Source organism: Etheostoma spectabile, unplaced genomic scaffold (genome assembly GCF_008692095.1).
Source record: "Etheostoma spectabile isolate EspeVRDwgs_2016 unplaced genomic scaffold, UIUC_Espe_1.0 scaffold00009857, whole genome shotgun sequence".
NCBI lineage: Eukaryota > Metazoa > Chordata > Actinopteri > Perciformes > Percidae > Etheostoma > Etheostoma spectabile.
In genome coordinates this window covers 1-26,671 of record NW_022603756.1, presented here as the reverse complement: position 1 = coordinate 26,671, position 26,671 = coordinate 1, and the positions used below count along the sequence as shown (strand labels likewise).

The 26,671-nt window shown below is 38.8% G+C and overlaps 6 non-coding genes across 6 annotated transcripts; 3 read left to right on the top strand and 3 right to left on the bottom strand.

The window, feature by feature from the left end:
- The first annotated feature begins 1,388 nt into the window (after positions 1-1,388).
- Positions 1,389-1,461, top strand: trnaa-cgc (transfer RNA alanine (anticodon CGC)). The gene has a single exon. It is a non-coding gene; the product is annotated as a tRNA-Ala (tRNA).
- A 5,334-nt stretch (positions 1,462-6,795) lies between these two features.
- On the top strand, positions 6,796-6,877 carry trnas-aga (transfer RNA serine (anticodon AGA)). The gene has a single exon. It is a non-coding gene; the product is annotated as a tRNA-Ser (tRNA).
- Positions 6,878-9,029: 2,152 nt separating this feature from the next.
- On the bottom strand, positions 9,030-9,101 carry trnap-ugg (transfer RNA proline (anticodon UGG)). The gene has a single exon. It is a non-coding gene; the product is annotated as a tRNA-Pro (tRNA).
- A 1,227-nt stretch (positions 9,102-10,328) lies between these two features.
- On the top strand, positions 10,329-10,548 carry LOC116679211 (small nucleolar RNA U3). The gene has a single exon (XR_004329465.1). It is a non-coding gene; the product is annotated as a small nucleolar RNA U3 (small nucleolar RNA).
- Positions 10,549-11,825: 1,277 nt separating this feature from the next.
- Positions 11,826-11,897, bottom strand: trnaa-ugc (transfer RNA alanine (anticodon UGC)). The gene has a single exon. It is a non-coding gene; the product is annotated as a tRNA-Ala (tRNA).
- A 541-nt stretch (positions 11,898-12,438) lies between these two features.
- Positions 12,439-12,510, bottom strand: trnaa-ugc (transfer RNA alanine (anticodon UGC)). The gene has a single exon. It is a non-coding gene; the product is annotated as a tRNA-Ala (tRNA).
- Positions 12,511-26,671: the final 14,161 nt, after the last annotated feature.

The window sequence follows — 26,671 nt, the reverse complement described above, 5'->3', positions numbered from 1 at the left end:
TGGGGCTTTAAAACAACACCCTACAGAGTTTGTGGCTTCATGAACAATATTGTATTATCTCATAGGTACTGGAAGCCACCTGCCTCCACCAATGCATTTCTCAATGCCCAGATGTGTTGCAAGATTTGCAGTGAGTGTTGTATTGTGCAGCAGAAAGGCAAAAGATGTGTTACTTTTTGACTAGATTTGTACCATAGCCAAGCTTCAATTTCCAGCCACCGCCACGTTTTGAAACCATATACAACATAAATATTACATACTTTACATACTCTTATTCAATGATCTCAGAAAAAGTTAAAAAAAAAAAGCTAAAAATGATCAGGGGACGTAGCTCAGTGGTAGCGCGCATGCTTTGTATGTGTGAGGCACTGGGTTCAATCCCTGGCATCTCCAACTGGTTTTATTGTCCAGTCTGTGAAAGAGCTGCAAAAGCTCTTATTCTGAAAGGAAAAGCTGAAATAATGAGTAACTTATTAAGTGTCTAAAAACTCTGTGCACTTTATCCATGTCCTGCTTTACTCAGCAACTGAGAAGGATTTGAGCAAAGTTGAATAGCACGATGTTGTGGGTTGTAGTGACCTCCTTGCGTTTATGGTAATTAATGCAAAGATCAGTTTCAATGACCAGATTTGTTGCAAGATTTGCAGTCAACATTACATTGTCCAGTGATGGTGGTTTAGTTGTCAGCGTAGCTACCTTCCAAGCAAATGACCGGTGTTGGATTCCCAGCCAACGGAGTAGCTTTCTTTGAGTGATGTTACTTTTTAACTTTGATTTATACAATAGCAGTTGTGCAAGGTTACTTGCACAACCCAATTTGACAAAATATTAGATCTCTGAAAAAGAAAAAAATTTTGATCTTGGTAATATAATAATAATGGTACAAATAAGGGAGCATATCAATCAATCAAGCTGCCTCCATGAGGATCCACACAGGCAATGCACTACAATTTGCACTTCGCCCATTTTTTTGAGTTTTTGACATACTATACTTTGACTTTTATGAATTTTTTGACAAATTATACTATGAATTTTTATACATTTTTTGTCATACTATACTATGACTTTTATGAATTTTTTGACACATTATACTATGAATTTTTATACATTTTCTGTCATACTATACTATGACTTTTATGAATTTTTTGACATATTATACTATGAATTTTTATTAAATATTTTGTCATACTATACTATGACTTTTATGATTTTTTTGACATATTATACTATGAATTTTTATAAATTTTTTGACATACTATACTATGACTTTTATGAATATTCAACATATAATACTATGACTTTTATGAATATTTTGACATACTAAACTATGACTTTTTATGAATTTTTGTGAATTTTTGAGATACTATACTATAACTTTTTTTTAAAAAGGGGAATTAGCTCAAATGGTAGAGCGCTTGCTTCGCATGCGAGAGGTAGCGGGATCGATGCCCGCATTCTCCAGAGAACTTTAGATTCTTCTTGGTTTACAACAAGAACTATACATCTGGACTTGTTATGACATACTACACTACGACTTTTTAGGAATATTTTGACATACTATACTATGACTTTTTATGAATTTTTTGACAACTATACTATGAATTTTTATAAATATTTCGACATACTACAGTATGACTTTTTATGGTTTTGACAACTATACTATGATTTTTATAAATATTTTGACATACTATACTATGACTTTTTATGACTTTTTTATGAATATTTTGTCATATTATACTATGAATTTTATGATTTTTTTGACATATACTATTAATTTGTTTGAGTTTTTGACATACTATACTTTGACTTTTATGAATTTTTTGACAAATTATACTATGAATTTTTATACATTTTTTGTCATACAATACTATGACATTTAGGAATTTTTTGACACATTATACTATGATTTTTTAAAAATATTTTGTCATACTATACTATGACTTTTATGATTTTTTTGACATATTATACTATGAATTTTTATAAGTTTTTGACATACTATACTATGACTTTTATGAATTTTCAACATATAATACTATGACTTTTATGAATATTTCGACATACTAAACTATGAATTTTTATGAATTTTTGGACATACTATACTATGAATTTTTGTGAATTTTTGAGATACTATACTATAACTTTTTTTTTAAAAAGGGGAATTAGCTCAAATGGTAGAGCGCTTGCTTTGCATGCGAGAGGTAGCGGGATCAATGCCCGTATTCTCCAGAGGACTTTAGATTCTTCTTGGTTTACAACAAGAACTATAAATTTGGACTTGTTACGACATACTACACTACGACTTTTTAGGAATATTTTGACATACTATACTATGACTTTTTATGAATTTTTTGACAACTATACTATGAATTTTTATAAATATTTCGACATACTACAGTATGACTTTTTATGTTTTTGACAACTATACTATGAATTTTTATAAATATTTTGACATACTACAGTATGACTTTTTATGTTTTTGACATACTATGACTTTTAACGACTTTTTAAGAATTTTTTGACATTGTATGACTTTTTATGACTTTTTATGAATTTTTGACATAGTATACTATGAGTTTTATGATTTTTTTGACATACTATACTACGACTTAAGAATTTCTCAACATACTATACTATGACTTTTTCAATTTACTATACTATGACTTTTTATACATTTTTCATCATACTATACTATGACTTTATGAAGATTTTGACATACTAAACTATGACTTTTTAGGGATTTTGACATACTATACTATGACTTTTACGAATTTTCAACATATTATACTATGACTTTTATGATTTTTTTGACATACTTAATTATGACTTTTATGAATTTTTATGTTTTTTATACATACAATCCTATGAATTTTTTGACATACTATACTATGACTTTTCATGATTTTTTTTGTCATTCTAAACTATGACTTTTATGAATTTTCGACATGTTATACTATGACTTTTTATGACTTTTTAAGAATTTTTTGACATACTATACTATGACTTTGGGAATTTTTTGAAATACTATACTGTGACTTTTTTTTTGAATATTTTGACTTACTATACTATGACTGTTTATGAATTTTTGACATACTATACTATGACTTTTTATAAATATTTCAACAAACTATAGTATGACTTTTTATATATTTTTTGACATACTATACTATGAATTTTTATCAGAGATGGCAAAAGTACTCACTTTCCGTACTTAAGTAGAAGTACAGATACTTGCGTTAAAAAATACTCCGGTAAAAGTGGAAGTACTGATTAAACTTCTTTACTCAAGTAAAAGTAACAAAGTACAGGCTTGGAAATTTACTTAAAGTATAAAAGTAAAAGTAGCCTTGCAAATTTTTTATGCAAAGCTACCTGGAGCACTCAAATGTTACTAGAGAGCACGCTGAGAAACTTCAGTGGACATGGAGGACATGTCTTTATATGGCAAAGGCTACATTTTAAATGGATGTCTGCCAATAGGCTTACAACATAACATATATGATTATTATGACAGAAACTGGGACTCCAGGTTAATAAGATTTTGACTCATTAGCAAGATATGAATTCAGTTGTAATTCTGTGAGAATTCACAGATCCAGTTTCTATTTTTAATCTTTCCCCCTAACATGGAAATGAATCTACATGTATGTGTGTGCTCAAATATTGAATATTGATGACGTAAACAATAATAAGGATAACTCCAGTGAAATAATGTGAAAGTTGAGGACTAGATTAGGACTGGATTAAAGCTGATTCTGGTTTCCAACTTCGCCCCAGGTGTGTCTGTTAAAACAGACGGAGACAACTTCTCTCTAGCTAAGTTTCTATCCACTTGTCAATTGAATTACAGTATCTGAAGTTTGGTCAAAAAAAAAAAAAAACTCATGCGAATAAAGCTGTGAAAGTGCTGATGCTTCATTAAGACCAACGTGCAAACTAGCTAACAGGTGAAGACCACACCAAAACCACTAGCTAACTTACTGTAAATGTGAAGAACTATAGACCAGTAACAGGCTTAAGTGAACTGACAACATGAGTTGTACGACTTACAGTTCTCAAAGACGCACACACACAATCTCAGCTGATATCCCCCGGACAGATTGTCTCCTTTTCATCTCACTTTTCTCTCCGTGTAGCGCGCGCACCCGCTCGCGGTGTGTGGCGCGTGTCCACGCTATTTTCCGACATAACCTCTTATACAAAACGAAAGTAACGAGCCAATTTTTAAAATGTAAGGAGTAGAAAGTACCGATATTTGTGTTAAAATGTAAGGAGTAGAAGTAAAAAGTCGCCACAAAAATAAATAGTAAAGTAAAGTAAAAATATCCGAAAAATCTACTTGAGTACAGTAACGAAGTATTTGTACTTCGTTACTTCCCATCTCTGATTTTTATGACACTTTATGAATTTTTCTCATACTATACTATGACTTTTATGAATTGTTTGACATACTATACTGTGACTTTAATGAATTTTTTGACATACTAAACTATGACTTTTTAGGAATTTCCAAGACGTCATGCCATGACTTTTTAGGACTATTTCGACATACTATACTATTTCTTTTATGAATATTTTGACGTGCTATACTATGAGTTACTACGAGGCTTTGAAGACTAAAATTTATTTGTGGATGAAAATATATTTTAAACTGAATCATTATTTTTTTTTGTCACACACACACACACACTTTATGAATAAACCTCAGATAGTTCAACCTGTTTTATTAGGAAGTGGTTTTACACTCTTTCAAAATAAAACATTCATGCAACAAAACTTAAATAAGGTGCTCAGGTTTTAAAACGGACGCAAACAGAAAAATAAAAACAAAACTGAGTTCTTCTGTTCTCCAACAAGAAATAAGGACGAATAAAAGGATCTGTCTCTGTGATTTTGGGTTGGTCCTCTGATCTGTCCCCGTCTTCTCCCACGGATCTGTCCTTGTCTTCTCCCACAAATCTGTCCCCGTCTTTTCCCTCTGATCTGTCCCCATCTTTTCCCTCTGATCTGTCCCCGTTTTTTCCCTCTGATATGTCCCCATCTTTTCCCTCTGATCTGTCCCCGTTTTTTCCCTCTGATATGTCCCCGTCTTTTCCCTCTGATCTGTCCCCGTCTTCTCCCTCTGATCTGTGCCCGTCTTCTCCCTCTGATCTGTCCCCGTCTTCTCCCTCTGATATGTCCCCGTCTTCTCCCTCTGATATGTCCTCGTTTTCTCCCTCTGATATGTCCCCGTTTTCTCTTCCTTATATGTCCCCGTCTTTTCCCTCTGATATGTCCCCGTCTTTTCCCTCTGATATGTCCCCGTAATCTCCCTCTGAAATGTCCCCGCCTTTACCCTCTGAAATGTCTCCGCCTTTTCCCTCTGATATGTCCCCGTCTTCTCCCACGGATCTGTCCCTGTCTTCTCCCTCTGATATGTCCCCGTCTTTTCCCTCTGATCTGTCCCCGTCTTCTCCCTCTGATCTGTCCCCGTCTTCTGCCACCGATCGGTCCCCGTCTTCTCCCTCTGATTTTCCTTCTTAAATCTTCGTGGGTTTTTCCCAACATTTTTAAAGCCTTTTTTTTTACACGTCACTTTTCATATTTACACAAGGAAACTCACATCTACAAAGATGAATTGGAGAGCTGTGACTCCCTGGTGGTCTAGTAGCTAGGATTCGGCGCTCTCACTGCCACCGCCCGGGTTCAATTCCCGGTCAGGGAATGGTCAGGACTTGACAGACACAGGTGTAATGTTTGAAAGAGTAAGTTCTTGGACTTATTTTTGGTAAATAGATTTAGATTTGTCAGATTCTTCCTCATTAGTTTAACGCTAGAACCCCAACACTTTTAAAGAGTACCATTTCCTTTAAATCAAACCCTGCTGAAACTGGTCCCGGTTTGGAAACCAATACAATTAAATGGTTCAGTCGAGTCATCAGTGAGCCGGACAACATTTGGCACTATGTCAGCAAGAAGAAACAACATAGATAGAGAAAGAGTACAGGTTTCATTGTCTTCACTCATGCACATACATGTTTTAATTCAAATGTTTACATAACTCTTTAGCCGCATTTGTTGTTTTTGTGGATTCCTGGATCCTGAGGTAGGTGATCCTACGTCACGGTAAAGCTCTCTTTGACAGCAGGAACATGCTCAATGCTTATGTAAAGGTTTTGTCTTTCTTGGACTATATTTCATTTAATACCGTTTTCCTATAACAACGCATAGGTGTTGTTTTATTTAGGCCACGTATCCACACTACTCCAGCATTTCTGCAACACCTACACAAAGACATCTGGAAACGTTACTCACCCAGCTTAGGTTTGAAAAAGGGTTGAGTTGTAGTCTGTACAGACAGACGGGTGGTTTTGCTGACCTCCCTATAGAAATGTTTAAAAAGGATATTCTCCCTTGTTACTGGTTGAACAATGCTGAAATGTTTTCTAAGTCATTCTTATTACTCTAACTTTAGCATTGACTTGACTGTTGAATTCAGTAAGTGCTACTTGTTGGGGCAGTTGAACATGAGAATGCTACAGACTAACTGAAGATGGATGTCATTGTAATCACATTCAGATCATCTCAAATGGAGACACTAGTAGGAAGTAAGCAGAAAGGTTATTTGCCCAACCGGATTGGATAAAATATTAGATCTCTGTTACAAAATAGCTCTTGTACAAATAAGGGAGCATATCAATCAAACTTCATCCACAACTATCCACAGACTATGATTTGCACTTTGTCCATGTCTGGTATTACTAACCAATTGAAATGTTTATGAACATCCATGCAAACAGGTATAGGACTGTGATTCAGGTTGTCGTGGCCGAGTGGTTAAGGCGATGGACTAGAAATCCATTGGGGTCTCCCCGCGCAGGTTCGAATCCTGCTGACAACGAGAGGCACTACGATTTGCACTCTGACCGTGTCTGGTAACTACTACTAACCCATTGAAAAGTTTATGAACATTTGTTCAGGCAACAAATGTGTTACTTTTCAACTATGATTTATACCATAGCAGTGCAATAATTTTGCCCAGGTTTGATTTCCAACCACCAAAGTAACATTTACAGGTTTTGAAGCCATGTACAACATTAACATTACATGTTTTACCCAGGTTTCTTCTTTTATTCAGTGATATTTCAATTTCCTTGCGGGAGGCTTCCCAAAAGGATTAATAAAGATAAGTCTAAGTCTATCTCAGAAAAAAGTAAAAAAAATCTGAAAATCTTCAGGGGATGTAGCTCAGTGGTAGAGCTCATGCTTTACATGTATGAGGACCTGGCATCTCCAGCAGGTGTTATGGTAGAGTCTTTAAAAGAGCTGCAGAAGATATTACCTCCTGTGGTAATCTGACTGGTAGGGTTATAGAACGTAGTGGTAGACTAAGACCTCCTGTTACACAAACTAAGCGAAATGCTCTCTCTTTTATACCTCAGACTATCAGACAGCACAACAAGCACTTTAAATGTACATGTTTTTAAATGTACATTTGTATTTATGTACTGTAGTGTAGTATATTTTTTGTATTATGCTCCAGTTTTTATGGGTGTTACAGCGGGTATGAGTACTGTAGTTTCCATTTTTATGGATGAAACTACTAAACTTCACATGCCATTAAGTTCACTCTTCAGCAGGTGGAGACATTTCATTTCAGAAACAGAGTCTTTATTAAATGTAAACAGACTGGAAATATACTTGCTGATACAAAGCATATGAATTAGCAGAGGATGGTTTCGATCCATCGACCTCTGGGTTATGGGCCCAGCATGCTTCCGCTGCGCCACTCTGCTCTGAATTTTCTACCCAGGGGCTGGAAAGTCTGTGATTCACATTTTGATGGAAGGTGGCAACCAAGGTTCCAACAGCTTACAGGTTGCAAAGTTAAACATTTTGTAGACCTTGCAACTATCTTTTGTGTGAGCTTCCTGATTACTAAATGAATAAAATTGAATTGAATTACCTGGACCTCAACTTCCTAGCCTCATAGTAGTTGTTTTACGCTCCTGCTGTCTTCCAACGCTTCGGGATCCTGAGGTAGGTGATCATATCGTCACTGAAAACATATCCAAGTGTGAAAGCGCAGGATTGTTCCCATCGGGTTGGGAGTCAGTGGCTGTCCCAAGTGAAGATGTTCTTGTATCTCAAAGGCATATTTCAAATAGTGCAACTTGTTCCAACTCAAAAACCACTATACTACTGAAACTTTGGATGACTGCCTCTGCCTGTCACACGGAAGATTGGGGTTTGATTCCCTGATAGGGAGATTTATCTACCAGCTGCTAATTATTTACCAAGGCTACATCAACACTACTACATCTGCCAGAGTAGTTTGGATGCGAGGACTAACCATAGCAAAAGATATGTGTTTTTAAGAAAGTATTAGAGTGGATATACTCCAAGAAAGACAAAGGTTTTACAACAGGATTCAGAATGATCTTGCTATCAAAGATATCAAAGAAGCGGGTGAAGAGCAGATTTACAGCTATACACATAACAGCAGCCACGGCCCCATCCAGAAATCCTAAGACTGCAGCTATGGCACGGTTCTGGATGGGATCATACCTCAGAAGATTGAAGACCTTACCCTCTGATCTTAAAATACCTGGTAGGATGAGCGAGTACAGAATTATCTGTATCTGTATCTGTATCTGTATCTGTGCTCTGACAGGATTTAACTCGGAAGTGGGTCGGGTTGTCTTGAAATGGGCGGGGCTTTAACCGGTATGTTATTTTAAGCAAGCAATGGATATGGGTTGATCAGAGGCGGGGGGAATGTTCTACGGATCAAACAGATTGAATAAATTAGAACATTTAAAAAAAATCTCTCACAGGAAGAGACGCAATGAACGAAAAAGAAGAGCCATGTTCTGCTCATTGTTCCTCTTATTTTTTCTCAGTTTTTTCTGTTGCGTGCAGTTGAAGCAGGATATGAAAAATTGCCAACATGCTGTACTACAATTTTGATTCCCGGTTCCTAATCTGGGCTAATTCAACATTAAACTGGATTTTTAATTATAGATTAGGATTGTAACAGCTCCTGCCCTTCAGGGCTCGTCCGGGAATTGAACCCGGGACCTCTCGCACCCAAAGCGAGAATCATACCCCTAGACCAACGAGCCACATTAAAAACTTCTCAATAGAAATTTTCTATCACGTAAATGTGATCAGTCAGTGACTCGAAAGGCAATTACTAAGGTCAAGTAGATTGGCTTGGGGTCTTTTCACGGCTCCACGGCACGATTGAGCTTTCAGATATAATTTGACAACAGAAAACATTTGATAAAAAATATTTTTACCAAAACAAAGACTTGATTTTGTCAGTAAAAAGTGATGGTAAAATTGGGGGAATGGGGAATTGTCAAGCCCACCTGCCCCCATCACCCCAACACAATGCTAATGAAATACGCAACAAGCTTAAAATGCTTCCCCCTGTTTAGTTCTGACTCTGGGGACAGAAAGCAGACCTGTCCCAGATGACCTGAGAGGTCTGGGGGGGTCATAGTGTAGTAGCAGATCAGAAATGTATTTTGGCTCTAAACCTTTTAGGGATTTATAAACTAGCAAGAGTACTTTGAAATCAATTCTTTGAAGCACAGGAAGCCAGTGTAAAGATTTCAGAACTGGAGTGATGTGATCCAGTCTCTTGGTTTTAGTGAGGACAAGAGCAGCAGGTTTGGACAGGTTTTTTTCAAATCCTGTTGACACATAAGTCCTTTAACCCTTGATGTATTCTTAAGGTGATGATAGGCTGACTTTGTAATTGTCTTAATGTGGCTGTTAAAATTCAGGTCAGAGTCCATGACTACACCAAGATTTCTGGCTTTGTCTGTTGTTTTTAACATTGTTGTTTGAAGCTGAGCGCAGACTTTTAATCGTTCCTCTTTTGTTCCAAAAACAACCACCTCAGTTTTTCCTTCATTTAATTTCAGAAAGTTCTGACACATCCAGCCGTTAATTTGTTCAATGCACTTAGTCCGTTTATGTATTGGACTATAGTCTCCTGGCAATAAGGTTATGTAAATTTGTGTGTTGTCCGCATAACTATAGTAATTTATTTTGTGGTTTTCCATAATCTGAGCCAGTGGAAGCATGTTAAGAACCAGTATTAATGCAAAGAAAGGACTGGAGCATTTATTGTAGAGAATAAGTAGGCTGACACTGAAGTATTGAGACAACAGTGACTGAAAATCTAATTCAATCTACATATCGGTCTTCTTAAAGATCTAAATAAATTTTCTCACCTCAGAGTCATCTGGAGCACGTAACGATTAGCTTCTGTCCCTCTGAACCCTGAGTGACAATCACTCTGCAGTGAATGAGATGCAGTTCCCCCCCTCAGTCTAACCAAGACTATACTTTCAGGGATCATTTCTAGAGTTTCTGACTTGAGGAATGTGTTTCTAAAGTGTTTGGTCTTGCTGACTACGATGATGAGTCGTGATATTCCTTTCTGAGTGTGAAGCTGAGTAATGCTGAGTAATGATTCACTTCATATGCTCTCTGTCATTGATGATTGTTCTTTGCTTCTTTATGGAGTGTTGAGGAAGGGAATATGATCAGAGTGGTAGTAGCAAATATATGGAAAACTTACATGAGTGGAGGTAATAAAATTTGATAATATTTCTAATTAACTAAAGTTATAGTCTGTCTTGAAGTATGCTTTGTCCAAGGTTACTTGAAAAGGTTAACACCTACTTTCTTGACTTTGTAATGCCTTATGTCCAGTGTAAACATGTAAACTGAGTTAAGCCATAATTCACTTTTATTTCTACCTTTGCTTTTCCTACTTTGACATGTCAAAAAGGCGCATTGTTTGAAATCCCATCTCTACACATCCATGTTCCACTCCCACAGGTGTCTCCACTTGACTAATCAGACTGTGTGGCCTTTACAGGCTCAGCTTGATTGACATGTATTAAAGGGGTGGAACAGTACACTGAAGTCCCGGTGGACGGGATGGCATGTTGTAACGAGGTTTGAGTCCATACAGCAAATACTTGAAGCCAGGTTACTCTACGAGTGGATACGGGGCATTGAAGGTGATGTGGATGTGCTGGAGATGCCAGGTCCTCATACATGTAAAGCATGCGCTCTACCACTGAGCTACATCCCCTGAAGATTTTCAGATTTTTAAAACTTTTTTCTGAGATAGACTTAGACTTATCTTTATTTATCCTTTTGGGATGACTTCCGCAAGGAAATTTAAATATTACTGAATAAAAGAAGAAACCTGGGTAAAACATGTAATGTTAATGTTGTTTATGACTTCAAAACCTGTAAATGCAACTGTGGTGGCTGGAAATCAAACCTGGGCAAAATGATTGAACTGCTATGTTATAAATCATAGTCAAAAAGTAACACATCTGTTGCCTTTCTGCTGGACAACACAACGTTCACTGAAAATCTTGTAACACAGACTGAAAATAAATGATGTGAAATGCATTGGTGGAGATGGGTTGCTTCCACTACTTCTGAGATAACACTGTCTTTGCTACCACTCTTGAGGAACACCTCTCGTTGTCCGCAGGTTTCAAACCTGCACGGGGGGACCTCAATGGATTTCTAGTCCATCGCCTTAACCGCTCGGCCACAACTACCTGCAATTTAGTGCCAGACCTATTGGAACAAATGTTCATAAACTTTTTGATTGCTATTCAAATATGCACTAATCCTTTTCAATAGTTGAGTAAAGCAGGACATGGGTAAAGTGCACCGAGTTTTTAGACACTTGATAAGTTAATCATCCACTTTATGGCCTTTTAATACTCGCTGCATTGTTTCATTTTCTCTTTCAGAATAAGAGCTTCTGCAGCTTTTTGACAGACTGGACAAGGAATACCTGCTGGAGATGCTGGGGATTGAACCCAGGTCCTCATACATGCAAAGCATGCGCTCTACCACTGAGCTACATCCCCTGAATGTTTCCAAATTTCTTTTAATTTTCCTAAGATCATTGAATAAGAGAAGAACGCCATCGGAAAACTGACTCTGTCAGTGGAGCCATGAAAAGACCCCATGACAATCTACCTGACCCTAGTCTTTCAAGTCAGTGACAAATCTAAGCTGCATTTCCTTTTTACCAAAATTCAATTTCCAATTTTGGTAAAATGTTTTGCGTCAAAAGTAGTCTGTTGTTCAATATAATCAGACAGCTTAATCTGGCAGTGTTGCCATAAAAACACTACATGCCAAACAAACTACTTGAACATTGCCCTTCTAGTCACTGACTGATCACATTTCCTTGATGCAAAAGTGGTAATGCATTTTGTTTTTGTTTTATTTGATCCCCATTAGGACAATGCACTGTTCACTGCAAATCTTGCAACACATCTGGTCATTGAGACTGATTTTTGCATTAATTACCATGAACACAAGGAGATTGCCTTTTAATACTTTTGTCTTTCAGAATAAGAGGTTTTGCAGCTCTTTAACAGACTGTTGTAATAGAACACTTGTTGGAGATGCCAGGGATTGAACCCGGGGCGTCATACATGCAAAGCATGCGCTCTACCACTGAGCTACATCCCCTGAATGTTTCTACAGAAACCCCTACCCAGGAAAAATGTTGAAGTAAACTTGTTTGTTTGTTTTATTTGGATCCCCATTAGCTTCAGCATGAACTAAAAGCTTTTCTTCCTGGGGTCCTACAATCCTTTCTTTGACAATACTCTTTATGACATTTCATTACACACACACAGACATAAATTAGAAAATACTAACCATAATTAAATCTTAAAGTTAACGCAATTTATACAAGAAATAAAATAAAAGACACTACTCCGAATAGATAAATCAATTTAAGAAATAAGATAACAAAAGCCCTATAACAAACTAATTTTAAATTACATATTTAATTCCTTTGAGATAAATATGTCTTAAGTGATTTTTTAAACCATACTGAGAGTTGTGTTTGATAGTCGTTGGGAGAGAGTTCCATTCACACATCGCTCTGTACCCGACAGAACGCTAAATTGATTTAGTTTTCACTTTAGGTAAAATAAAACTCCCTCCTACTGCACGCCTCGTTGGATAATGATGTGTAGCAGTACTAAAGGATAGTTTTCTGTATGAAGTAAAAGGTGTTTTGTTTGTTATAGCGTTATGTAAAAAAAAATTAGTGAATGCACAAATCTATTTTTAACTTTAAACCATGAGAGTTGTTCATGCATGTTATCAACATTTGATCTAAACCAACACAAAAGAGCCACACGTGCAGCTTTATTCTGAATCACTTGTCATTTTTCATAGTAATTGCTGAAGTATTGGACCACACCACTGAGCAGTAATCCATGTGAAAAGAACAAAACCTGAAGAACTTTTTTACGTATCTGTGGTGTGAAGATGTTTGCACACCTTTTAATAACTGACAAGGTGTTTCCCATTTTAGTTACCAGCTTCTGAACATGTTTGTCCCAACACAATCTACACCAATCTACCCAAAAGTTTAGCCTCTTCTCTTTGCTCTAGAGAAGTTTGCTCTATACTGAGTTCAAGTTTCGGTTTGGACCATAAAGAAATACGAGTTCCAACCCCTAAACTAGTAGTTTTAGATCCATTGAGATCAGTTTGTTACTCCTGATCCAGTCCACCACTGACTGTAACTCTCTCTGTAGTTTAGTACTTAGATCACCAATATCAGTTTGTGATAAATATATAGTAGAATAATCAGCAAACATTGGAATCCTGGATTTATCTAAAACAGATGGTAAATCATTAGTAAAGATTGTGAAGAGGAGTGGCCCAAGACAACTTCCTTGAGGAACTCCATGTTCCACAAGCCTGAAAATCTTCCATTAAAGTAAACCAATTGTCTCCTATCAGTCAAATAACTTTCCATCCATAATAATGTGATTTGTGAAAAAACATAATATTCCAATTTTTTTAACAGTAAGTTGTGGTCAGTTATATCAAATGCTGCAGTAAAATCAAGCATCACAACACCTATTATTTTCCTCTCGTCCATATCCTTAAACCAGTCATCAACCATCTGAGTTAGGGCAGTGACAGTTGAGTGTTTTCCTCTGTATGTATGCAAGCTGAAAAACTAATTAAATTATTATTTAAAAAATAAAACTGAATCTGTTTATAAACAATTCTTTCCATTATTTTACAGAAAATTGGTAATAAGCTTATTGGTCTACTGTTTGATCCAGAGAAAGGCATTTTCTTATTCTTTGGTATTGGCACAACTTTACATATCTTCCATGCTTGCAGACATATATTTCCCATAATACACATATTAATTATATGAGCAATAGTGGGAACAATGACTGAAACTATTGGCTTAATCCACTTATATTCAAGATAGTCCACACCAGGTGGTTTGTTTTACAATTCATCAGAAGCTACATGTTTTACTTTCCATGATCTTATTTATCAATGTTTTTTAGTATTTTTAAGATTTATTTATTTTATTTATGAAATAATCATTGACACAATTTGCTATATCACTTGGTTTAGTAAGAAAATCACCTTCATTTATCTATCTTAAAGGTCTATCTCTGTAGGGATCCATCCCATAATGTTGTCACACACTTAGAATAATAATCTGAGTCTTTCAGCACTTTTAGTGGATGGAAACGTTCTCTTGTCAAGGAGTTTAAACACAGAAACGGCAGGAAGGATAAATCCACCATATCAAGTCACAAATAATCAGCATGAGGCCTCGTTTAATTTCTTTTATTCAACTACAAAACAATAACTTGAGAGTGAACAATTAAAAATGGCCAACTTCTAGTTTGTTGTTAATGATGAGAGGACCAATTTACACAAATATTTCTAAACCCACTATTTAAGGATGACAAAAATGTATTCCTAAAATAAAAATTACAATGACTTTCTGTCAGCCAAAAAAAAGATGTATGTTTCTAGAGATGAGAAGGAAGTTTTTACAAAATCCAAAAAGTTTCAAACATGTCTACGTTTTCCAACCAAAACATCTTTAAACGTCTTAATGTTTCTCCTTTGGGCCTTCTCCTTCCCACGGTGGGTACATTATGGTTAGGGTTGGGTACCAAAACCTGGTTCTAGTACGGCACCGGTGCCTTAACACCCGGTATCTATGGGACCAAATAGTAACGGGATTTTGGGGCCTCATTTCGGTGCTACTGAAATACCAGGGCTGCCTTTTTCCATCTAGTGGTTGTTTTTGTCATTTAGCAGCAATTTACTGGAGAAATATGTTATTTGGACCACATAGAAATAAACAAGCTGTTCTTAAATGTTGCTGACTGTCTTTTTGTGCTCCTTTTCTTTTTTTTTTTAATATATACATTTAAAAAAGTATTTTTAAAAGGATGGGTTCAGGCACCGATTCTGGTGCCTAAATGATAAAGGGTTCTAAGGACAGGCAGAAAACAGTCCAGCTGATCCACAATACCATACATGCTGCTCAGAAGATAAAGTTACTGCTGGTCAGCCTTCAATGTGGAGAGAAGATCAGAATATAACAACACAGCTATCAGGGCATGAGGAGGAGGAGGAAACAGCTTGGCTCTGAAACATGTTCACAACGAGGCAGTGTGAATGCGCTGGTGAGATTTAAGGTTACCACTCCGAGAAAAGGTTTCCCCACATTGTTCACACCAGTACGGCTTCTCTCCAGTGTGAATGCGCTGGTGAGATGTAAGACTACTACTCTGAGAAAAGGTTTCCCCACATTGTTCACACCAGTACGGCTTCTCACCAGTGTGAATGCGCTGGTGAGTTTTAAGGTGTCCCTTCTGAGAAAAGGTTTCCCCACATTGGTCACAGCTGTACAGCTTCTCTCCAGTGTGAATTCGCTGGTGAGATTTAAGGCTACCACTACGAGAAAAGGTTTTCCCACATTGTTCACAGTTGTACGGCTTCTCTCCAGTGTGAATGCGCTGGTGAGTTTTAAGGTGTCCCTTCTGAGAAAAGGTTTCCCCACATTGTTCACAGCTGTACGGCTTCTCTCCAGTGTGAATGCGCTGGTGAGTTTTAAGGTGACCACTCTGAGAAAAGGTTTCCCCACATTGTTCACAGCTGTACGGCTTCTCTCCAGTGTGAATGCGCTGGTGAGCTTTAAGGGCATCACCACGAGAAAAAGTTTCCCCACATTGATCACAGCTGTATGGCTTCTCTTCAGTGTGAATGCGTTGATGTCTTGTCAGGGCACTCTGATGTGTGAAAGCTGCCCCACATTGATCACAGCTGTAAGGCTTCTCTCCAGTGTGAACTCTCTGATGAATCTTTAAATTTCCTGATGTTGTGAAGGATTTGTCACAGTGCTGACAGCGGTGACGTTTGACTCCTCTTCCTCTCCGTTTCTATCAACAGAGAAAAACCAAGAGAGTGAGTTAGTGAGGTGCCATGCTGTAGACTTAGACTTAGACTTCTCTTTATTGATCCTTTGGGATGACTCCCGCAGGAAATTGAAAGTTCCAGCAGCAGTTTTTAGCAAGAACAAAGAAATAAAAAATAGATTAAAAGACAGTATAAAGACAACAAAATCAACAAAATACCAATCAAAATTATAACAACTATAAGAACATTTGAGAGCTCTATCTTAAACTAGAAACAACATTTAGAGCATGTCTATGGAACGTAGGTTTGACTGACGCATTACCTTTCTTAATTATCTGCCAACATCACTATTATGGAGTTGCATTATGGGAAATGTAATATCCAGTGTTGGTTAGTTTTTGATAAATAAACTACTTGTGATCGATTTTTGTGCGGCCTGTATTTTGTTGCCAGCCTTTAGCCAGCTGTTCAGTAACAAATGGGGGATCATCCGGGATTTTAGTACTGGGAAAGTTGTAAATGTAACATTTTCCCACAGATTTTTAGCTCTCACTGGTATCTGTAGGGGTTACCGTGTTGTCTTCATGTTGCTGGAACAGCTCTTCTCCAGTAAAGTAAATTGGAACCATTGTTCCTGATAGGCATTAGGAATGAGGGGCACCAGTTGACCTTTGACCTTTTGTTTTAGGTTGTCGTTTTGCTAAATCAAACTTGTATAGTCAGCAGTATTATGTAAGTAAGTAATATGGTAATGTAATGTTTTATTGTCCACACAAGCTCCATTTCCTCAAGCATTTCTGAAGCTCAGCAGAGCTTTCTGCTGTGCTCTGGAATACAACTAGCTTTGATGTAGTTGTGTTCACAATAATAGCATCACTAAACTCAAGTAATGTTTTGGTAAAAGTGATATTTCTACATGGCAAATAATTTACTAGTAAGTGTTGTAGAGTCCAAGAAAACCAACAGTCATGACATGCATGCTGCTCATTCTGTGGAATTGAATCTGTAATTGAAAGAAGCATGTTCAAAATAATAGCAGTGTTGTGTTCAATTAGTGAGCTGATTCTGTGAAGAAACAGGTGTCAGTTATGGCCAATAATTAATCTATATACTGTATATATACATATACAAGGAAAGAAGCACATGTTGTGCATGCTGGTTATAGTGCATTTCACACAATCAGCAAAATGGCTCGTTCCAGACATTGCTCTGAGGAACAGAGGACTTTGATTAAAAATTTGATATGAGGGGAAAACATAAAGTAGTACAGAAGATTATAAGCTGCTCTGCCAAAATTATTTCAAATTCCTTGAAATGGCATCCAACGCCTGACCGACGTGGGAAACAACCAAAGGACACATTGACTGGCCAACGGAGAAATGGAGCAACATCCTGGGGACTGATGAGAGTGAAACTGTTCTTTTTGGGTTTAGGGGCCAGAGACAGTTTGTCCTCCGACCCCCCTGCACTGAAATCAAGCCCCAGTCCACTGTGAAGACAGTAAAGCATGCTGGTTATGGGATGTTTCTCATACTGTGGTGTTGGGCCTGTTTATCACATACCAGGGATCGTGGATCAGTTTCAATACATCAGAATACTTGAAGAGGTCATGTTGCCTTATGCTGAAGAGGAAATGCCTTTGAAACGGGTCTTTCAACAAGACAAGGACCCAAAACACACCAGGAAGGAGCAAAGTCTTGGTTCCAGATGAACCAGATGGATTTTATGGAGCGGCCAGCACAACCCCCGGACCTCAATCCCAGAGAACAATTGTAGGGTGACATCATAAATGCCGTTTCTGAGGCCAAACCCAGTAATGCAGATGAATTATGGGATGTAGTTCAATGTTCCTCGGCTGGAATACCTGTTCACAGGTGACTCCATGCAACACAGATATGAAGCAGTTCTCAGAAATAATGGTTATGCAACTAAATATCAGTGCAGGTTTCAAACCCTGACATATTTTTCAGTTTATACAGTAACATTTAACATTTGAGTTTGTAAAGAAAAATGCAAATACTGCTAATATTCCTTTTTCTTCACTTCCTGTAAAGGTAGAACACAGACTTGATCAATGTTTTGATTTGGAAATGAATGGGCAGTGTTCCCAATGCATTGGTATTATGGAATTAAAAACTATTCTAAGGACTAACTAAGGATTTTGAGCATTATTCACTTCTTTAAAAACACAGCTGTTATTCTGAACACAACTGTATGTAAAGGTTTTGCATACAAAGGTGTAATGATTGGTGGAAATGGGGGTGGCCTCATACCCCCCCCCCCCCCCCCAACAAGACATGCATATCCATTGATCTGCATTTGTATTTCAACCGACAGAGTGAGTGAGTTAGTAAGGCGCCATGGTGGAGCGAGCTAAGTAAAACCAGAAGCATCGTTCACAGCATATCTGTGTCTAAGTTCCACTGCTGCATTACCATGGTTACGCGGTGTGTGCGTGTGTTAGTAAAGTTTGGATTGAATATCTGCCTTTGTTGGCGGCCTTGAGCTGCTCTTAGTGGAAAGACCTGGGAGATAAATAACATCACAGAGTCTGTTCTAGACCTGCTCTTTATCTTTATGGAAAGCGCAAAGAGATTTCTGTTGTTGTGATTTAGCGCTATATACATAAAATATCTAAATTGAATATCTGCGTGGCCTTTTTGTTGGCGGCCTTGAGCCAGTCTGTTAAATTAAATTGGTAGAAATGTACATATAAAAACTCTGATGTGAAATGTACATACGATAAACGTGACTGCATATTATTTGAAAGGCACAGAGGAGATGATATATAAATCCTAAAAGACATTTGTGAAACCTGTGTGCATTCATTAATATTGAGATTAAATTTCGGGGAATCTTCAGTCTGGAGTACCCTCTTTCCTTAACTCACCTCCTCCTCCCTGACACCTTTCCTCTTGCCCTCCTTCTTCTTCTTCTCCTCCGTCTCCTTGCGTTTCTGCATGTACTCGGGGATAAGGTCCAGGTCCAGGTTGTCTTGCGGCTCCCATGTGTTCTCCTCACTGGAAAGGTGAGTGCAGACAGAAGAACATCTCCTCACACTTTGTTTTTAGACAGTCCATTCTCACTCTAATTATCATTCATATTATTCCTTTTTTCTATTGCCATCTTGTAAGGTTATTTGTGGGTCTGCACTGTAGTGTCAAAATACCAAACCTTCAACTTTGAGGGCATTAATATTATAGACCCATACTTACTCTGAGAACCCCTTCCATTTCAGCAGAAACTCTACTCTTCCCTTCACCACTCTGCGGTCCAAAACCTTCTCCACCACATACTCCTCCTCTTCCACCTCCTCCTCCTTCTTCTTGCCCTTCTTTCCTGCTCTGGTCGCCAGCATGCCGTCTGCTGAAGGTGCCTTTAGTAGACCCATGGGGGGGGGGGGGGGAAGACATGCAGAGATAACGATACAGTGGTTAGAAGAACTAATGGGAGGTGTGAGTGAATTCTAGTTGACAGTGTTTTACTAGATTAAAACAAGGCAGGCCTGGTCGCTTCTTTAAGGGAATGCAGTGGGGTTCGAAGGTTTTGGGCAAGTTTGAGGTGCAACGTATGGCTGAACAAGTAATCGACTTTTAATCACGATTTTAAATAATTTTTCCTCTAGGTCGCATCCTCTGCCTCTCCACAAACGAAGCAATGTTGCTTATATTGACATGGTTTAATTTTACGTTACATGACCCATTTCTTCTATAAAGCCGCGCCTGTGTTTAGCTCTCTCGTCTTACCCTCCGTGCAGCCCCCCCCCCACGGCTCCCAGCAACAGAGACAGAGCGGCGACAGCACCGGTGTCACGCTTCTGACATTTGACCACAGTTTTAATTGTTATTAACACAGCTGTTAAGCATGAGAGGCAAACCTGTATTTGTACCAATTTCCGCGGGTAACTGCTATCGCGGCCGCTACGGCGAAGAACACAGAAGAAGTTATTGAATGCAACTAACTTCAGTTGGTAGAGTAACAGCGAGAGACAGAGCCTGCTCGACCTGTTCATAAGTATGCCCCCCCTATTCATAATGGGTCAGCTGTCTCTCTGTGAGCCCCCCCAGCTCTTTAAATCAGTTATTTTTGAAAACAACTGAAGGATCTTTCACAGAGATACTTTTTTTTTTTTAATATATCCTAGGATATTTTTTTTCAGATCATTTTCATTTTCATGTGTTGCAGCTGTATGTCTATACATCTTCAACATAAGTTATAAGTAAAGTTATTTGGTTAAAAACAACAAATAATCTGGATAATAATCGTGATCACAATATTGATCAAAATAATCGTGATTATCATTTTGGCCATAATCGTGCAGCCCTAACTCAGAGTTCTGCATTCATAACGGACTGGAGGGGTAGTATTGGTTGAATGTATTTGTAGATAGATAGATAGATACTACAGATAGATAGATACTATAGATAGATAGATACTTTATTCATCCCGAAGGAAAATTTTGTGGCAAGACAACATAACAAAGACACATATTCACACATATACACGTAGTGCACTCTCTTGAAATATTACAACTTCTTTAGACCTTTTTATGTTACTGTGCTTTATTATTGTTTTTTCCAGTTTCTTGTAAAATTTGGACTATTTCAGGATTTTCTTTTTTGAAAAATTGAAGTACTGTGAAGTGAATTTTGCACTAAAAGAATTAATGCTTTAAAAACAAGCACCATGGAACCATGCTAATTAGCCTGTTAGCTTCTGCCAGAGGCTGCTAGCATATAAAACTCCTCTCAAACTGACTAAAAACATGGGAAAATACTTTAAATCAGACAACACAACACACATTAGAAGAGAGCTGAGACTTTAACGCTAGCAGTTAGCCACGAAACTAATAGAGGAGCTAGTAGTTAGCTTAGTGGCTAATAGCGGAGCTAGCGGAGGAGCTAGCAGTTAGCCACGAAGCTAATAGTTAGCCACGAAGCTAACGGCGGAGCTAGTAGTTAGCCACGAAGCTAATAGAGGAGCTAGACGTTAGCTTAGTGGCTAACAGCGGAGCTAGCAGTTAGCCACGAAGCTAATAGTTAGCCACGAAGCTAACGGCGGAGCTAGACGTTAGCTTTGTAGGAGCTACCACGAAGGTAACTGCAGAGCTAGCGGAGGAGCTAGCAGTTAGTCATGAAGCTAATTGCGGAGCTAACAACGGAGCTAGCCCGGCGTGTTAACGCATGCGCCGCTCGGGCTTCTATTCGCTTATTGTTCGCACGCACTCTGGCTGCCGTGTAACAGAGCAGTTATTAAGATATTTACCTGAACACGTGCGGGTTCACCTGGAGCGCTGTCTCCGAAAAAACTCACTTAGGAACTCAGCAGCTAACAAAACACAGCTATCCCGCCACCAGCCCCCCTCACTTCCGGTTTCCTTAAAGTCAGGGCTTTTCAGATTAAAAGTCTTAAAGACAGAAAGCCGCCGCCAGCAGGTCATGTAAATAATCACTATTTTCGCATGTATAGACAGAGGTGGGTAGAGTAGCCAAAAATTGTACTCAAGTAAAAGTACTGTTACTTCAGAATAATATGACTCAAGTAAAAGTAAAAGTAGTCATCCAAATAATTACTTGAGTAAGAGTAAAAAAGTACTTGATGAAAAAACTACTCAAGTAGTGAGTAACTGTTGAGTAACGTCTGATTTATTTCTTAACACAAGCATCAATCAGACCGACAAAGATAAAAAATAATTATCTTTAGGCAAATTATAGTTCATCCAATCAATAACATAAATTATTATTTACAAAATAGCTTACTTGAGAGACTTGTCACATCAAATTAGGATGGATACTGCATGTGTAAAACATACTGTATGTAACCTAAAAGACAAACATCCACCTCTCCACAGCAGAAACTACAACCACCGCTACGTTTCCTCAGGTTAGATGTTGAGTTGTTGAACGCTCACATGTCCGTTTGTTTTGGTAGACCCTGAACACACCGCATAACGTAGCTGCTGTTTCTTTGCTTTGCTACGAGTGTAAAGCTAACCTGTCCCATATTAGGCTCGTTCGAGATGAGCCAGGTCTGCGCAGAATTGATCACCGGCGATCGGCGCCCGATGCATGCCGGTTAGATTTGTGTCCGACTTGATCCCGACTTGCTCTGACGTCATGCACACGTGGGCAACGGAAATCTCACGAGAGCAAGGCGGACGCAGGTCTGAGACGCAGGCGGCGCAGTTGCTTTTCACCGACTGCAAGAGCCAGGCGGACCCAGAGCATGCTGGGAAACGCCGGCTTCTCAGCTGATTTAACACCTGATTGGCTTACAACATGATGACGTTTTATATAAACTTTTTTATTGTTTTTGAATCGGAGCGATTTTAAATGCTATGTGTCTGATTTAAAGACTTATTCTGTAAAGAACACATGTTGTGTGGCTGATAGTGACGTTTAGAAGTCAGAGAGACTAAATCTGATCAGATCACTGATCATCTACAGTGAGTTGTTAATTAAAATCAGCAGCAGATCTCATGTAGAGCATTCTGAGAGCTACTCTGTCATAATCAAAACAACTGGAGACTGTGTACCAGCTGATATGTGGGTCTGATTATATTTTATTAAATCAGAATCGCGTTTTTGTCACTTCCTGTCCAGCCTGAAGGAGCTGGAATCGGCTGGAAACTGTCCGACTTTACCGCAGCTTTCTGTCCCCGCCCCCGCTGCTGCCGCCTGCTCTCGTCCACTTTACAGGCGAGGCGCAGTTCATCTCGAACGAGCCTAATAACGGTCTATGGTCCCGCTGTTGAAACGAGTATGGTCACGTGACTGCACAACGACGTGTGATTGGTTAAGCACAGTCACGTTCAGCGGAAGACTCTCTGTCAAAATAAAACAAAATGAGACGTACGCGGGGGTAAAAACAATGACGCGTAGTAACGAGTAACGAGCTCATTGGAGCCTAATGTAGCGGAGTAAGAGTACAGTTTATTTTTCACTAATCTACTCAAGTAAAAGTAAAAGTATAGTGATTTAAAACTACTCCTAGAAGTACAATTTTTTCAAAAACTTACTCAAGTAAATGTAACGGAGTAAATGTAACTCGTTACTACCTACCTCTGTGTATAGAGCAGCATATTGCCACATTTATTTCAGCTTGAATGTGTGATACACCCTTAAGGGATAACATAATAACCAGCGTAGCGTTTAGTACCAATTTCAAATTTTATTGGTAAGCAATATTAACGTAGCAGGGAAACAAAGAAAGCGGAACCAATGTGCGGGTATCGGTACACCACGGTGCCCAGGTGACGGACACTTTCCTCCTCTTTGGAGACGAGGATGGCGGTTTGTTTCCTCTCTCCCTGATGCCATAATTCTGCTTTACAGGTTGGTACTCGGTAAAAATGACAACAGACGGTTTCCTTCTGCCGTGTGTATGGTGGACTGAAGCTGTGGGGGGGTAGTTATGGAGTTTATGATGTGTAAAGGCGAGCTAAAGAGCCGCGTTTGTAACCGCGGGAAACGGGTTTCGTAAACAATAGAGCTCGCGGCTAGCTAACAGGTGTGTATCGGGGTGGGATCATAGACAGTTAAAGACATGGACCAACAGGTCCCGTTGCTCTGGACGGAGACCAGTAAAGTCGAGACGGGTATGGCTGTAGCCTGGAGCATCCCATCTCGTCCGTCCCGTCTCATACGGAGGTGTGTCCAACGGTAAAACCAGAGGGTCAAAATTACGATATCGCGAATAATTTTCCAGATGGAGTCACGGGTAAATTCGTGACCACATTTGTTGCAATAAATTGAAAAACGTTAAAAAACTGTTAAAGTAACCATTTTGCCATACATATAGTTTGCTAATTTCTGAATGTTATGCTTGTGTTGTTCCATATTAACGTGGCTACATCTGATGAAACCTGCATCAGCGACACAGCCGATTCTGCGACTAAGTGCAGGACTTCCTGAGGAGGGATAACAATCATAGACCGTTAATATCAATAATATACGGTCTATGATAACAATCCACGATCTGCACACACAACAAGACTACAAAAATAAACATGTTACACTCTTTCCAAGACTTTTTAATTGTATATTCTATATTGTTTTCACACTTCACTGGGACATTGCTGCAAATACAACTGCTTATCAGCATGGCGAGAGCATTCGACTGTAGCTCTACTGCTGCCTCGGCTGTCGGCTCTCTGGGACCCGGGGCAGAATGCTGTCGGGTCTCTGGGACCCGGGGCAGAATGCTGTCGGGTCTCTGGGACCCGGGGCAGAATGCTGTCGGGTCTCTGGGACCCGGGGCAGAATGCTGTCGGCTCTCTGGGACCCGGGGCAGAATGCGGTTGTAGTTTTCTACTACGCGGCATCGGCCTTCGGGTCTCTGGGACCCGTCCTGCATTCGACTGCGTATCTCTGCTGCCCGGTCTTCGGCCAGAATGCGATTGTATTTTCTTCCACAGCGGTTCTATCGTATTTTGTGTTGTATTTTATGAAAGGGGGAAAGAAAAAACCAAACCAAATGCTTGACCTCTGTCGGGAGAGAAATTCCTTCCATAGCTGCAACTTAAATCAAAGTTACAGCTATAGAAGGATTTTTTTAGTTTGCCTATCATCTGCATTTTTTTTAACACAAACACGTATTTTAAGTGTTTTTATTCATCAGTATGATAGTCTGCATTTATCTTATGTACATGTTTAGTTTACGGCAATCATGCATATGAATAAAATACTTTCAATATATATATTTTTTTAATTTAACAGTAACGGCAATCACACAAATTAATAAAATAATTTAAATATTTAGTGTTTTCTTTCCTTTTTCAGGCAACCAGATAGCTCAGTGGGTAGAGCAGGTGCCCATAATCAGATTTTTGCTCCTCGATGCAGCGGTCTCTAGTTCGAGTCCGGCCTGCGACCCTGTACTGCATGTCTCTCTCTCGGTGTTTTTTTTTTAACTAAACGTTAAAACCAAATATTAAAAGTATTTCATTCATTAGCATGATAGTTGACGCAGGTTTATTTTATTCCAGACGATAGTCTGCATTTATCTTGTCAACAGAACCATCCATCTGGAAAATTATTCGCGATTTCGCATTTTTGACCCTTTGGATTTACCGTTGGACACACCTCCGTATGAGACGGGACCGGATGAGACGGGACAGACGAGATGGGATGCTGCAGGCTGCAGCCATATACTCTTGGTAAAGTCTGTCGGTACACGATCCGTCCTGCCTGCACGATCGGTTCTGCGCATGTGCAATATGTTTGCGCACGCGTAAATGATAATCATGATGGACGAGGATTTACCAGGGATTTACGGCACTGCACGATCTGTTCCACAGTAGCAGTCAGCTGTTAGCATCCACCGGAAAGCTAACGTTAGTTTAGCTAACAGCTAATTCGGCTAACCGCTAGCTGAGACAGCAGATTTAAGACCCTCAAATATAATATATATTATATAACATAACAGCGTTATATATAATATATAATAGTGGTTACGTCAGTTCTACTTGTGCTCATTTGAAACACAATCACTCAACACTTGTCTTTATTATTACTGTAAAGTCTTAAATTAGCTTTAGCTGCTTTTGCCACTGTTAAGTTTGAGTAACGGTATTGTAGGCTAAAGCTAGCGGTTAGCAGGGAATCTAACGGCGGTGGAGGCTAACAGTCTTCTTAATATATCCATGAGGCTAACGGCTAACCGCTACAAATATGACAGATCGTGTACTGATGTATTAGCTAAGAGAACGGTTAGCCTCTACCGGGAAGCTGATGCTAGTTTAGCTAACAGCTATTTCGGCTAACAGGCTGACAGTTTGATCCAGCCTAAAATAACGTTACTCAAACTAAACAGTGGGAAAGGCAGCTACTGTTAGCTAAACTAACGTTAGCTTTCCGGTGGAGGCAAACAGACTTTCTTTAACTGTCTATGGGAACAGATTGTGCAGTGTCGTAAATCCACGTTCATCATGATATAATATGCACATGCGCGAACATTTTGCACATGCGTAGAACGGATCGTGTACCGACAAAGTCCATTAGAAGCTCTTTCCCGGTGATGCTGAGCGTTACTGCGCAGCCTCCAACTGAGCTTGATGTGACGTGAGCAACCTGTCTGAAAGTTGTAAGTCTTCTGGTAGCTGTGCAAGAGAAATCTCAATCATTCCCAATCAGCAGAGACGGAGATGTAGGTATATGTTAGGAGATAACATAGACACAGGCTAATTACTGCTAACTAACATGCTAGTTAGCATTTAAATAGACACAGGCTAATTACTGCTAACTAACATGCTAGGTAACATAAACATAGGCACAGGCTAATTACTGCTAACTAACAGGCTAGGTAACATAAACATAGACACAGGCTAATTACTGCTAACTACATGCTAGGTAACATTAACATAGGCAAGGCTAAATACTGCTAACTAACAGGTAGTTAACATGAACACAGGCTAATTACTGCT